A 14,072-nucleotide genomic window follows, 5' to 3' on the forward strand; every position below is an offset into this window, starting at 1 on the left:
TTTTTTTAGTCAACAAAAAGGGAGAGAGTTGAGACAGGACTAAGAAGTGGCTGATGGAGCCGGGTCTGAATATCTGGCCACATTCTGATAGATGCAAAACAGCTTGAGAGGAACTAAAGATTTATGCTTATCTTATATTTGGGATGGTCTTTGAGAACGTCCTGAGTCTGTAGGCAGTGGGGTTGTTTTCCTTAAATATTTGGTGTTAATTGAGTTCAGTGGAGGTTATTTATAGCATTTTTGTATTTTAAACACTGAAGTATCTTATGTCATGGAGACCCTGAGAGGTGGGAGTCAACAATAAAAAGCACAGTGTTTGCCATGAGGTCAGTGTAGAATGTTGTTGGTGGATATGTCCTGGCCTCCAGAACACTGGGAGTTCTAGTCCTGGCAGCACCGCTGATTCCCTGTAATATCCAAGCCATTTCCTTTCCTATCTATCACTGAGTCTGCCTAGAATGGCATCTATTGATCAGAAGCATGTTCCATGCATCTCTCTACTTCCTGTGAGAAGGCAATGAGTGTTCTGGCAGTTGCGTTTGAAAGATAAGTGACTTTTTAGGCTGTCTCCTTGCACAGTGGTGCATCAGTCTTCTCCCTGACATGCCATAAGCTTGGGATGGAAACTCATTCCTCACAGAGGGCTGTGGTCATCCAGGGCCATTTGTGACTGGATGGGTATACCCATAATTCTGGGGTGTAGTTGCGGAGAGCCTTTTATGATATGCACCTAAACCACATCCACAGTCCTCTCCTTTTTCAGTGTGAAAGGCAAAACCCAATCTCCAGCTGCTTAACCATTCTCAAGGTCATCTGGGTTAAACTGCAGGTGTCTTTGGAACCCCTAAAACACCATCAAAGAAGGCACTTTACCTCAGTGAGCCTAGGAATCCTTATTCATAGAATGAATATGTCAGCTCAGGTGCTCTCTGGAGTGTGAAGAGGAATAGAGGACATGAGTGGGAAAGTAGATAGTCATATGGAGGTGCCCATGACTACCCTGAGACTTGGCGATTCACTGAAAGAACTCACAGAAGTTATTATATTAACTGTTAAAGAGTATTACTGCAAAAAGACACAAACTAAAAATCAGCAAAGAGAAAAGTTGTACAGGGAGAAGTCCAAGCAAAACTGCCCGGGCAAGCGTCTGGGTGCCCACTGCTTGTGGACTTGCATGGACACCTCAATTCTCCCAGCAGCAATGTGTGACCACACATGTGAAGTGTTGCCTCCCAGAGAAGCTCACCTGAGTCTTGATGTCCAGGATTTTTACCAGGGACTGGTGACATAGATGTGTAACATCTGTGTAACTGACTTCAACTATTTTGAGTTCCGGTCTCCAGAGCAAAAATAGGGATTTACCATAAACAACACTTACTAGCAGAAGCTATCTGGTCAAACTGGTACAGCATGACCCAAGGCCCTAAGCATACAAAAATACTCTTGTCAAGCAGAATAAACCAAGGCTCAGAACTCATCTCCTAGGAGCTGGCCAAAGACCAACCCTGAAGACAAATCTGGCTTGGGAATGAGCATGGTTTGCTAAATTAACTTATGTTGTCTGTACAATGTTTAATTATAAAATACTCATCTATGAGATTAGGTTTCTTAATATAATATAAAAGTGCTGATAATAATGAGGTCTGTATTTCAACCAGAAGTGTGCTACAGTCAAGCACACTGTATAAACTTTCTGGTTTGAGGAGGATTTCTAGTACATTTTCCTTTGCTTTGCGATAGCAGGACATCTAACTGCAGTACCAAGCAAATAGTAGGTGCTCCTATATGCTTCATTTGAAAGATGGAAAGAATGGCTTAATAATATGGGCGTGGGTGTTAAACAAAACTTGTGTGAATCATGCTACTCCAAAGTTTCAAGACCAAAGACACTTGCTGAGAATCGGTTGCCTATTCAGTAAAATGAAGGTGTCCATGTCTATCTTGCCTTCAGAGTCTTTTAGAGCATTAGAGATATAGATGTACACCTCAGCATCAGGCACATATGTGATAAAATACTCCTGTTTCATGGGCATAGTCAGAGGTGAATTCATCCTAAGTAGCCCCCCTGCTTACCTATGACTTTATCCCTCATGTACTGAACTGGTAACAAAACTAATCACCAAGGAAGGTTTAAACAAGGGTATGGTCATGCCAGACCTTTACTCTGATGACTGTGAGAAATGTGCCCCAACTCAAGGATGTGCATCTTCTCAGACAACATGATCCCTGCTTTTTTTACACTCAGCATGAGGTTTCCATTCACTTTCCTTCCTATCAGATGTCTGAAAAGTACATATTAAGGCTTCAAAAATTTTATTTTTTAATCAGCTTATTAGAGAGTTCCACATAGCATAAAGCTGTTATATGGCAGCAAATCCCAGCTTCTGTGAAGAGTTTCTTGCAACATGACAGATTTAGGTCAGTGTCATTAACAAACTTCCAGATTGATGTTGCCAGCTTGATGATCACAGAAGATGGCAATTCCCTTTGCACAGGGACAGAGGAAAAGAGGATTTGTCACACTAGATCATTCTGCACATTCTGGCCCAGGCAGAGAAGATGTTAAATATCTACATGGGCTTTCAGCAGAGCATTGGAATTGGAGTCAAATGTTTTCAGTCTTGCCTTGTCTCTGCAATTGACTCACTGCATGACCTTGGTAATGTCTTTTTACTGCTTGGGCATCTCTGAAATAAAGGAAATAACATATGAATACTTCATTTATTTTTTTCATTCAACAAATACTTACTGAGCACATACCTGGTACCAGACACTGTGCTCGTAGTAGGAATGCAACAGAGATCAAAATAAGTGTTCCTCTTACCTTAATATACAATGTGGCTGAACAGCCGCTCTATTTATATATGATAGATACTGGTTTATTCCAAACATACAGATGCTAGAAATGTTACATGTCTTTCTTTTTAAGATATACTATTTCTTGTTCTGAATTGCTACCCACTTGATTAGCAGGATGACCATTGCACTCTTTAATGAAGCTCCCTAGAACCTCCTTTTGGAAATTGCACCAATTCTGTACATATGGTCCCAAGAAAATGGGGCAGAGGTCTGATTAATGGTCAAACCATTGCTTTGCAACCACTATGTGGAAATTCTGTGAAGGCATCCTCTGAGGGTGCTGCTTCCATGGAAAGTCACACTGAGGCCACTTGTAGTGTCCTCTTCATGGTCTTACAGTCTTCACAAGAGGACCTAAATACTGGTCTCATGGCACACACCAGGCACCCACTTTCCAAGGCAACTAGGGTGGCAGGTGCATTGATCCAGTTCTTTGTAGGAAAGCAAAGTACAGGTCTCTATTCACCATTCTCAGGAAATCTAAGCCAGGATTGTCCAAACAACCAATTTCTCTTGATTCAAGCACTTGCCTCTCTTCACCTGACTGCTACCTATTTCCACAGTGACTGCCTAATTTTTAATGGGCCACTGTATTCATTTGCTAGGGTTTTCATAACAAAATACTATTGGTTTTCTTAAACAGCGTATATGTATTTTCTCAACGTTGGGGAGGCCAGCAGTTCTAAATCAAAATGCCAGCAGTTTTGGCATCTTCTGTGGCCAATTTCCTTGTCCTGTTAATGACTGTCATCTTCCTATGCACTAACACAGTCTTTCCTCTGTGGACTCACAACCCTGGTGTTTCTTTGTGAATTCAAATTGCCTTTTTCTGTAAGGACACCAGTCAGATTAGATGAGAGCTCACCCGAAAGCCTGATTTTATCATAATCATCTCTTTAAGGGCCCTATCTCCAAATATAGTCTTATTTAGATGTCCTAAGCATTCAGACTTTAAACACATGAATTATAGGGGCATATAATTCAGCCCATAATAGTAATCATCACTATCCGCTGCTGCATGGGATGCCATTTTTCTAAACTAGGATAAGAAAGCAGCCATGAAGATTTGCAATTCAGCCACTCTGTTAATCTCCCAGAGGGAGGTCTTTTGTTTTGTTTTGTTTTTGTTTTTTCAGAACAGCCTCTGAAACTAAGTGGAAAGTTTTAGAGGCTGCTGGGCCTTCCCAAAGATGGATAAGAGAACTTAGAAGACAAATACTGCAGTATGTGCCTGGTATATATGAATACACAGAAAGAAATTCTCATGATGGGTGGTTACTTCCTGTTTATTAATTATGAGCCTATATTCAAGAAAATAAGACACAGTTAATCTCTCAATTAGGGTATGCTGCTTCATTAATAATAATGAATCATATTAGCCATATTTATTTTGTTTTTGTTTTTGTTTTTTTTCTTGTCTCTTTTTTTTATTGCATTTTAGGTTTTGGGGTACATGTGCAGAACATGCAAGACAGTTGCATAGGTACACACATGGCTGTGTGTTTTGCTTCCTTTCTCCCCTTCACCCACATTTGGTATTTTGTTTTTACTATGTGTCTGTGCTTTACGTGCGGAATCTTCTTTAATCCTCCAATTTTAGAAAGGCATTGTAAGGATCAAAACCAGAGATATGTGCAGATAATGTGCTTTCAGAGGAAGGGTGAAGAGGAACCAGTATTTATTTTGTTTCTACTGTGTGAAAGGTGCTATTCTAGATATTTTCCCATCATAGTCTCTTTTAATCTTCACAACAACCCCATAAGGTGGGCAACAATATCTTCTTGTAAGAATAATAAAATCAGCCTCACAGAGATGAACTAACTTGCCAAAGTTCACCCGACTAAGTCGTGGTGCAAGCCAAGATTCACCCGCAAGGGAAATTGACTCCAGAGGCAGTATGCTTAGCCACTGTTCTAAAGAGATGAATGGCTAATATGAATATTTTGGGTCATCAGCGGGCTGGACGGAACTCAAAATCAGACAAGCCTTTTGGGGCAGATTAGTTCCCAGACAAGTAGTTGGTTGCTACAGTGTGTGGGAAGATAACTTCTTCAGTGGGTGTTACCTGGTGCAGGGAGGATGAAGATAATAGTGAGTAATAGGTAGTCCAATCAAACAACATTAGGGAAAGCCATAATAGTACATGGAAATGGGTGACAGGGATAAGCCCTATGACTGACAGTCTTGTAACAGGGAAAGTCAGAAGAAGTGGCAGGTAAATGGATGATACAAGCTCATGTGCAAGAGCAGGACTTTATACATCAAAGAAAGAGTTATGATCTGAGCAAAAAACTGGCAAGGTTCCCTTACTTCAGGGACAGGAACATTAAGAAGGAAATGAAAGAATTCAAAAGACTGGAGCAGGGATCCAAATACTGTGATACAAGAATAGAGTACGATGGGATAGCAGAAAGGCTCACTGGATGCTAGGTACATTTGATTATATTTCATCATGCTGGAAGTTTTGCAGTGGCTGACAGTAGCTCTTAGGATAAAGTCCAGGATCCTCATATGACTTGTCTCTCATCATATGACTACATAATACTCTTATCTTCTGCTACTACTACTCTTCATCTCCATCCCCAGTTCATCCACTTCTCTCATTTCCAGATGAACTGGACCATTGCCTAAGTGGTATACTCCCCATGGAGAAAATGGTCCCTTTGCTCTCTTCATTCAATTTGACTTATCATTCAAGACTGCTATTTTTTTTTTTTAAGAAAGAAAGAGAAAGAAAAAGGGGGAGAGAGAACAGGAGTCTTGTTCTATTGCCCAGGCTGGAATGCAATCTAAAAATAGGTATTAAAAACCTATTTAATGCCGATAATTGTACTTAACAGCACAGACAGGAAGAAATAAGGGAAGAAAATAACAAACAGCCAACCAATATTTCATTTAAGTCTGTGAAATGCTATGCAAGTGCTGAAAAGTGATTTACTTCCAATTATGTGGTCACTTTCAAAATAGATGTAATGTGATACTGAGAAAAATATATGTTCTGTAGACCTGGCATGAAGAATTCTATAAATATTCACTGAGTTTACTTGTTCCAGGTCTGAGTTCAAATCATAGATGTTCCTGTTAATTTTCTATCTCATTGATCCGTTGAATATTAACAATGTGGTGTCAAAGTCTCCCGCTATTATTGTGCGGGTGTCCAAGTCTCATTATAAGTCATTGAGAACTTGTCTTACGTATCTGGGTGCTCCTATATTGGATGCATATATATTTATGATCATTGACTCCTGTTGTTGCATTGATCCTTTTACCATTATGTAATGTCCTTTTTTGTTTCTTTTAGTCTTTGTTACTGTTAAAGTCTATTTTGTCAGAGACAAAAGTTACAACTCCTCTTTTTTTTTTTTGCTCACCATTTGATTGATAAGTCTTCCACCAACCCTTTGTTTTGAGTCTTTCTGTGTCCTTGCTTATAAGATGGATCTGGATACAGCTTACCAATGGGTTTTGACTTTTTATTCAATTTGCCTGTCTGTGTCTTTGATTGGGGCATTTAATCCATTTAAATTTAGGATTAATATTGGTATTTGTGAGTTTAATATTGTTGTTTAATGCTAGCTGGCTATTTTGCCCATTAGTTGATATAGATTCTTCATTATGGAGATACTCCTTACCTTTTGGTAAGTTTTTGGGATGACTGATACTGGTTGTTCCTTTCTGTGTATAGTGCCTCTTTCAGAAGCTCTTGAAAAGCAGGCCTGGTGGTGATGAAATCTCTGAGTGCTTGCTTGTTCATGAAAAATTTTATTTTTCCTTCATTTATGAACCTTAGTTTGGCTGGATATGAGATTCTGGGTTGAAAATTCTTTTCTTTGAGGATATTGAATATTGACCCCCACTCTCTTCTAGTTTGTAGGGTTTCAGCTGAGAGATCTGCTGTGAGGCTGATAGGCTTCCCTTTATGGGTAACCTGACCTTTCTCTCTAGCTGCCCTTAGAAATTTCTCCTTTATTTCAACCCTGGTGAATTGGGGTTGCTCTACTTGAGGAATATCTTTGTGGTGTTCTCTGTATTACCTGGAGTTGAGTATTGTCCTGCCTTACTAGGTTAGGAAAGTTTTCCTGAATAATATCCTGAAGAATATTTTCCAGCTTGGATTCATTCTCTTCATGATATTCAAGTACACCTATCAAGCATAAATTATGTCTTTTCACATAGTCCTATATTTCTTGGAGACTTTGCTCATTCCTTTTTACTATTTCTTCTCTAATATTGTCTTCTTGTTTCATTTCATTAAGTTGGTCTTCGACCTCTGATGATATCCTTTCTTCTGCTTGATCAATTCGACTGTTAAAACCTGTGCATACTTCACGGAGTTCTCATATTGTATTCTTTATTTCCATTAATTTACTTATATTCCTCTCTAAATTGTCTATTCTTGTTAGGATTTCATTAAACCTTTTTTCAAGGTTCTTTGTTTCTTTACATTGGGCTAGAACATGTTCTTTTAACTCATGGAAGTTTCTTATTATCCACCTTCTGAAGCCTGATTCTGTTAATGGAGCTCACTTGTTCTCCATCAGGCCTTGTTCCCTTGTTGATGAAGAACTGTGATCCCCTGTAGAGGGAGAGGCATTCTGATTTTGGGTATTCTCAGCCTTTTTTGCTGGTTTCTTCCCATCATTGTAAATTTATCCACCTGTCATCTTTGTAATTACTGACTTTCAAATTAGGTCTCTGAGTGGACATCCAATTTGTTGATTCTCAGCACCAGAATCTGAGCAACCCACTGCGCTGGCTAAAACAGTGATGTTAAGATTCATGGTGCTTTTCTGCCTGGGAATCTCTAGTCTGGCTTCCTTCTTGAGTCCCTTTTTCAGTCAGCTGAATAGGCGATTCTGCCTTCCTGGAGCTCCAAATGTCGACAAAAGGGGACCCAGTCCCGTTTACTCTGCACCAAGAACCACTGCGCTGGCCACAAGAGTTGCGCTGGTGACCCGTGGGGCTCCCCCGCTGGGAATCTCCTGGTCTGTGAGCAACAAAAATTCATCTGAAAGTGTGGCGTCCTCTCGTTCTTTGCGCTTTCACTGGGAGCTACAATCCTGAGCTGCTATTAATCAGCCATCTTGGATCTCTCTCCCCAAGACTCCTATTAAACATCAGATCCTCTGGTGCTTTCTGTGACCTTCCCTTTCCTGTCCAATCTATATTGAGTCCATGTCATGTAATAGAATAGCATCTTAAGCTTCCCTCTCCTTAACATGTATTACATTTAAAAACTAATGCCCAACTTCCTGCCTGAACGGCAAGCCTCAGAAAATATGTGTTGAATGAATGAACATAGAGTTGAACCTTAATACCTTCAGTCTTTACTAAGGATAACATTTCATCCATATCTTATTTGAGATTGAACTTCTAGGTGGTAACCAACTGGCTGCAGCTATTGGGAGTGATTACCTCTGTGACCTGGTAACTGAGTGATAAAGTTTAGCTATGTCCCCATTCAAATCTCAACTTAAATTCTATCTCCCAGAATTCCCACATATTGTGGGATGGACCCAGGGAGAGGTAATTGAATCATGGGGCCAATCTTCCCCTGTGCTATTCTTGTGATAGTGAATAAGTCTCATGAGATGCAGTGGGTTTATCAGGGGTTTCTGCTTTTGCTTCTTCCTCATTTTTCTCTTGCCACTGCCATGTAAGAAGTAACTTTCACCTCCCATCATGATTCTGAGGACTCCCCAGCCATGTGGAAGTGTAAGCTCAATTAAACCTCTTTTTTCTTCCCAGTCTCTGGTATGCCTTTATCAGCAATGTGTAAATGAACTGATACACTGGGCATGTTCTACTGGCCTCAATTGCCACATCAAAATTCAATGAAGCAAACTCACCAAATCCTTGGCTTGGCAAATCTCTCTTATCACACTAAATTTAGCAGTGCTTGAAGAAAATAAAAATAATATTTTCTCTACATTTCTCCACTAATTTAGATCTATTATTTTCCCCTTTACCTGCCTTCTGTTCAACCTTACCCCTCAGAGGACTCTCTTCCCAGATGCCTCCAATTTGCTGATGTTCTTTGGTGCTGGAGGAAGGGTTTTAAATGAAAGTTTGGTCCTTTTCAGGACTGCAGTAGCAACCCTTAATGCTACCAGGATGAACTCATTCCACTGTTCCTGGTGGGGTTGCTAAGCAACATCCCTGATTGCCTTGAAATGTGGTGAGGCTGTAGGAAGCTTTGTCAGGGAGAGGACACTAGGAAGTCACTAGGAAGGAGCTCCTTCCCTTACAGATTGAGTCTTTCATTTTCTTGCTTCCAAGTTCCTTCTTTTTTTTTTTTTGGAGACAGAGTCTTGCTTATTGGCCAGGCTGCAATGCAGTGGCACAATCTGGGCTCACTGCAACCTCAGTCACTCAGGCTTAAGCAATTCTCTTGCCTCAGCCTCCCAAGTAGCTGGGATTGCAGGCATGTGGCACTATGCCCAGCTAATTTTTGTAGTTTTAGTAAAGAAAGGGTTTCACCATGTTGGCCTCAGGTAATCCAACCACCTCAGCCTCCCAAAGTGCTGGGATTACAGGCATGAGCTACCATGCACAGCCAAGATTCCATTTTTATTATTTAAAAACAATGTCTCCTCTGATGGTATCCTGCTGTCATTTCAACAACATTTGTTGTCATTGGTCACTTGTGAATGTCTGGAAGGAAGAGATTTATCTTTAACTCTTCCGCTCAGTTCCTGTGCGGGAGAGGATTTCAGAGGAGACACATACACAATAGGGAAAGCCAAGGAACATAAAGGGACAATGATTCCAAGTCTTGGTCTTGAGCCAGGCCTGGCTCAAGGAAATAATGAAAACTTACTTCAGATGTATTCACTAGGTGCCAGGGAATTACAGACAGGGCCTTACCTGCACTAACTCATGTAAGCGATGACTGTCTGGCAAAAGATGTGTCCTCATGGCAACAAGATGAAGTAGGAGTTATTCTACCTACATGACAGATGAAGAGACTGAGTTTACAGAGATTAAGTAACTTTCCAAAGGCACAGTTTGTGAAGACCAGAACCAAGAAGTGACCCTTTCAAGGCCTTAGGTCCCTCTCTGCTAATGCTCCATATCATCCTCATGTCTTAATACTTGTGCTAAATCAGTAACTGCAAAACTGAAATTACCAGGCCTTTTTGTTGCCTTGATTTCCTCACCTGTGTGATGGAAATCACAACAACTCTGTCTTAGAGATTTGTAAGAATTAAATAAGATACATTTTAAACACCTGGGACATCACAGAGGCTCAGTAACAATTATATGCCTTCTTTTCCTCTTCTGTCCATGTGTCCTGAATCCTGGCATAGTTAGAAGACCTGTTTATGAAGACTGATAAATCGTAATTCCATCATGGCCACATGTCAGATTACTTGGCATGGCCACAGGCAAATTCCTTCACTTTTCTAACTCTCAGTTTCTTTTTTTTTTTTTTTTTTTTTTGAGACGGAGTTTCGCTCTTGTTACCCAGGCTGGAGTGCAATGGCGCAATCTCGGCTCACCGCAACCTCCGCCCCCTGGGTTCAGGCAATTCTCCTGCCTCAGCCTCCTGAGTAGCTGGGATTACAGGCACGCGCCACCGTGCCCAGCTAACTTTTTGTAATTTTTAGTAGAGACGGGGTTTCACCATGTTGACCAGGATGGTCTCGATCTGTTGACCTCGTGATCCACCCGCCTCGGCCTCCCAAAGTGCTGGGATTACAGGCTTGAGCCACCGCGCCCGGCCTCAGTTTCTTTATACATAAACTGAAGTGTTCATTAGACCCACCTCACTGGGTTGTCATGACTTTAAATAAGATGTTATAATTTGAATGATGGTTATTCTCCTCCAGTACCCAAGTTTTAGGGTATTACAGTTCTAAGAAGTGGGACCTTTGGGAAGTCATTAAATCATGATCCTCCATTTGCATTAATTGGATTAGTGACCTCATAGCAGAAGCTCAAGCTCCCTTGCCCCTTCTACCATGTGAGGAAAACAAAACAAAAAGGGACCATCTATGGGGAACAGGCCCTCATCAGACACTGAATCTGCTGATTTCTTAATCTTAGATTTTCCAGCCTCTAGAACTGTGAAAAATGCATTTTATTGCTTATAAATTACTTAGTTTAATTATTTTGTCATAGCACTCCTAACAGACTAAGATATGAAATAATTTGCATCAAATTCTTACTATAGTGCTTGGCTCTACCACGAGCTCAACTGATTGTAGTTTATTATTATGATTAATTTGTCTGTCTATCAAAATGATATTTTTATTTGTGTCATTCATTTAACAAATAGATAGGTTTCCCACATGAGAGGCACCGTTCTAGGTTTTTAAGGAGTACCTAATTTTTATAAGACCCATTTTAGGGAGGCTGTATGAAGAATCTCTTTTTTACAGAAGAAACATTTGAAGCAAGAGAGGTTAAATATCTCAGTCAAGTAATACATCTGGTCAAGCTCTATGTCCCATTTCCTGTCTTGAAATCTGTGCTCTTAGCCACAGCCTTATGCTGGTTATTTTCTCATGTCATGAATAAGCTTGAGTATAATGATGAAATCACTAGCCTGGGAATTAGAAAAATTGATTTCTAATTCTGGTTCTGTAGGTGCCTGCAAATTCAGGAAAAACCCAGAAGGTCTAGCCTCTAAGCTCAGAATACTTTTGTGCACTCACAAAATGTTAGGTGACATTATTATTAATTTATAATTATGTGTTCCACAATTAACACCATATAATTAACAAACCCTTGGCAGTGTTTATAATCATCCCTAATTTATAAGAGCATTACAATATCCTTATGCATTCGGACCTGTGGCAAAGTCAGTACAATCTCTGCTCCCTGGTTAAAGCTTGCAGGAATCACTAGACAAGGAAAGCACAGTCACTTCTGGTGACATCAGCACAAAATTCAGACTTTCAATGTGGGTATCCCTTCTGTCTCATCATCATCAGCTCTGCAGCTTTTATTTAAAATTTTTATTGAGGCCATTTTCTTCCTGCTTTGGGATAAATATCTACATTTAGAAGTGTCATAAAGACCACGAAGTCTGAACTGTGGAAAAGGCTCATTGTTCATTCTTAGGGAGAGATTGGCCCTTGAGTGGAATCAACACAATTTCAGGGGACACCTACCAAGCAAGAAATGTAAAGAGTGGAGGTCAAATATTCAATTCAAAGAGCAACTCGACTTGTGATTCATGAAACCTATTTGTTTATTCCAAGCTACTTGGCAGATATTTTTCTTTTACTGATTTAACAATGTCTCCTTCAAGCCTCATGCCCACCATTATCCCAGGTTCAGTGATCTAGATTCTGTCTACTGATGATGCCATATATATCAAGGTGCTTCTTTTCATCCTTTAACCTAACTCCTTACTTTCCAGTTTAGAAGCCTCTTTCTTTCAGTTAATACTTTACAAATAATATATCCACTTAATAAATGCGTTTCTATGGTATGTTTAGGGTGTTATTAAAGTGACCATAACTATCATTTCTATCAAGATATTTATCTTTATATAAAGGCTGCCTTCTATGATGGACGGGACGGTGCGATACAAGCTTGGTAAATGATCCTAGTTCAAACCATATGCAGAAATAGTCAAAAGGAAAGGAATCTCATGGTTTAGACTCGATCAAAGGTACTCACCCAAGGTTGGTAGCATTTCAGAATGTTCAAGTAAAGTTGTTAAGGGATCTGTGAAATATTCTTCAAAAGTGTGTGTGAAGGTACATTTTTATTGGGAAGGAGCCTAGAGCTTTCAGATATCTCAAAGAAATCTGTAATTTTCCTCAAATTAATTAAAATGAAAGTGATTTGTAATTGCTCCCAAATTGACCAGTGACAAGTTTATGTAATAAATGTGAGGTTATTTCCCACTCATTGATTCAAATATGTCACATTGCATTCCTTGCATTCTTGTCAATTTGTGAGTTTGCTGAGAGGGCAGGAGGGTTCCAAGACAAAGCAGTGACAGAATATGTCATGTGCCTTGACTCCAAATGCTGACAGTCAGATCCAATAATGAAAAGTAAGGAATGGCATTACACTTGTCACTGCAGGTTCCGATAACAATTTAGAGAGAGAAGGAATATTGGCAAGAATTTACTCAGGCAGCCTTCTCCTTTTAGGTTTTTAGTGTTACTAAGGCTGGAGTTACTGATATGCAATTCTCAAGAAGAGATTGACCTCCACACATCATAAGATTATTACGAACATCCAAAGATTTAGTTGATTCTCAGCTGAAAAATGTCTGTGTATAAAATTTTGATGACAAGAGTTTATATATATATATGATTATAGGTTTATATATTATATATATGATTATACATTTATATATAATATATAAATTATATATATGATTATAGGTTTGTATATATTAATATATTATACATTTATATGTATTATATATAAATTTTATATATATATGATTATAGGTTTATACATATAAAATATACATACAAATTTATATATATATAAATTCTTCCATATATATATCTATATGGTCTGGCAGCATATATTTATGTGTGTGTATGTGTGTGTATATATATCTATATAGATGTAGATACGAAGAGAGAAAGAGTGTGTTTGGTAACCCATTAGTATAAATGTCATGGGGTTGAGCCTTGATTTTTGTACTAATTAGAAGGTTAGACTAGAAAACTTTTTACTTCTAGGCAGTAAAAAGAGGACTAAACTCATGGTCAGTGTTCAAACTTGTAGAATAACTCTTTTTATAATTCTCTCCCTGTGAAAGTTAACATTTTAAAGATCCATAAAGTCCTCTTTAGCCCTAAAAGTCTGTCCAGACTTTTCTTTGTTTTTCCTGGTAAAATAATCCTCTGTAATCCTAATAAAGTAGTTTTCCTAAAAGTCTATCTTGACTGCCACGAACAGTGCTTCATTAGCTTTCCTTTTGTCAATATGTGTCTGGCACATCTTTGTCAATTCTTTAATTTCAACATTTATTACTTTTAAATTTATAATTTGTACTCTGAAAACCTCTGGTTTTTTACTGACCAGTTTTGTCCAATTACATTTTTTGTGATTATCTGTATGGTAAGTTTCATTATTGTATCTGCTTATATGTGTTCAGTTATTTTAATAATTCTTCTGTTCTCCTTTTTTGCCTTCTTTTCAATTATTTTTTTTCTATTAATAGGATCTGCATCTGTTATATTAGGGGTTAATCACTCTATGGTCTCCTCCCCTGATCATTTATCACCATC

The sequence above is a fragment of the Callithrix jacchus genome, chromosome 1, assembly GCF_049354715.1.
Source record: "Callithrix jacchus isolate 240 chromosome 1, calJac240_pri, whole genome shotgun sequence".
NCBI classification, from domain to species: Eukaryota; Metazoa; Chordata; class Mammalia; order Primates; family Cebidae; genus Callithrix; species Callithrix jacchus.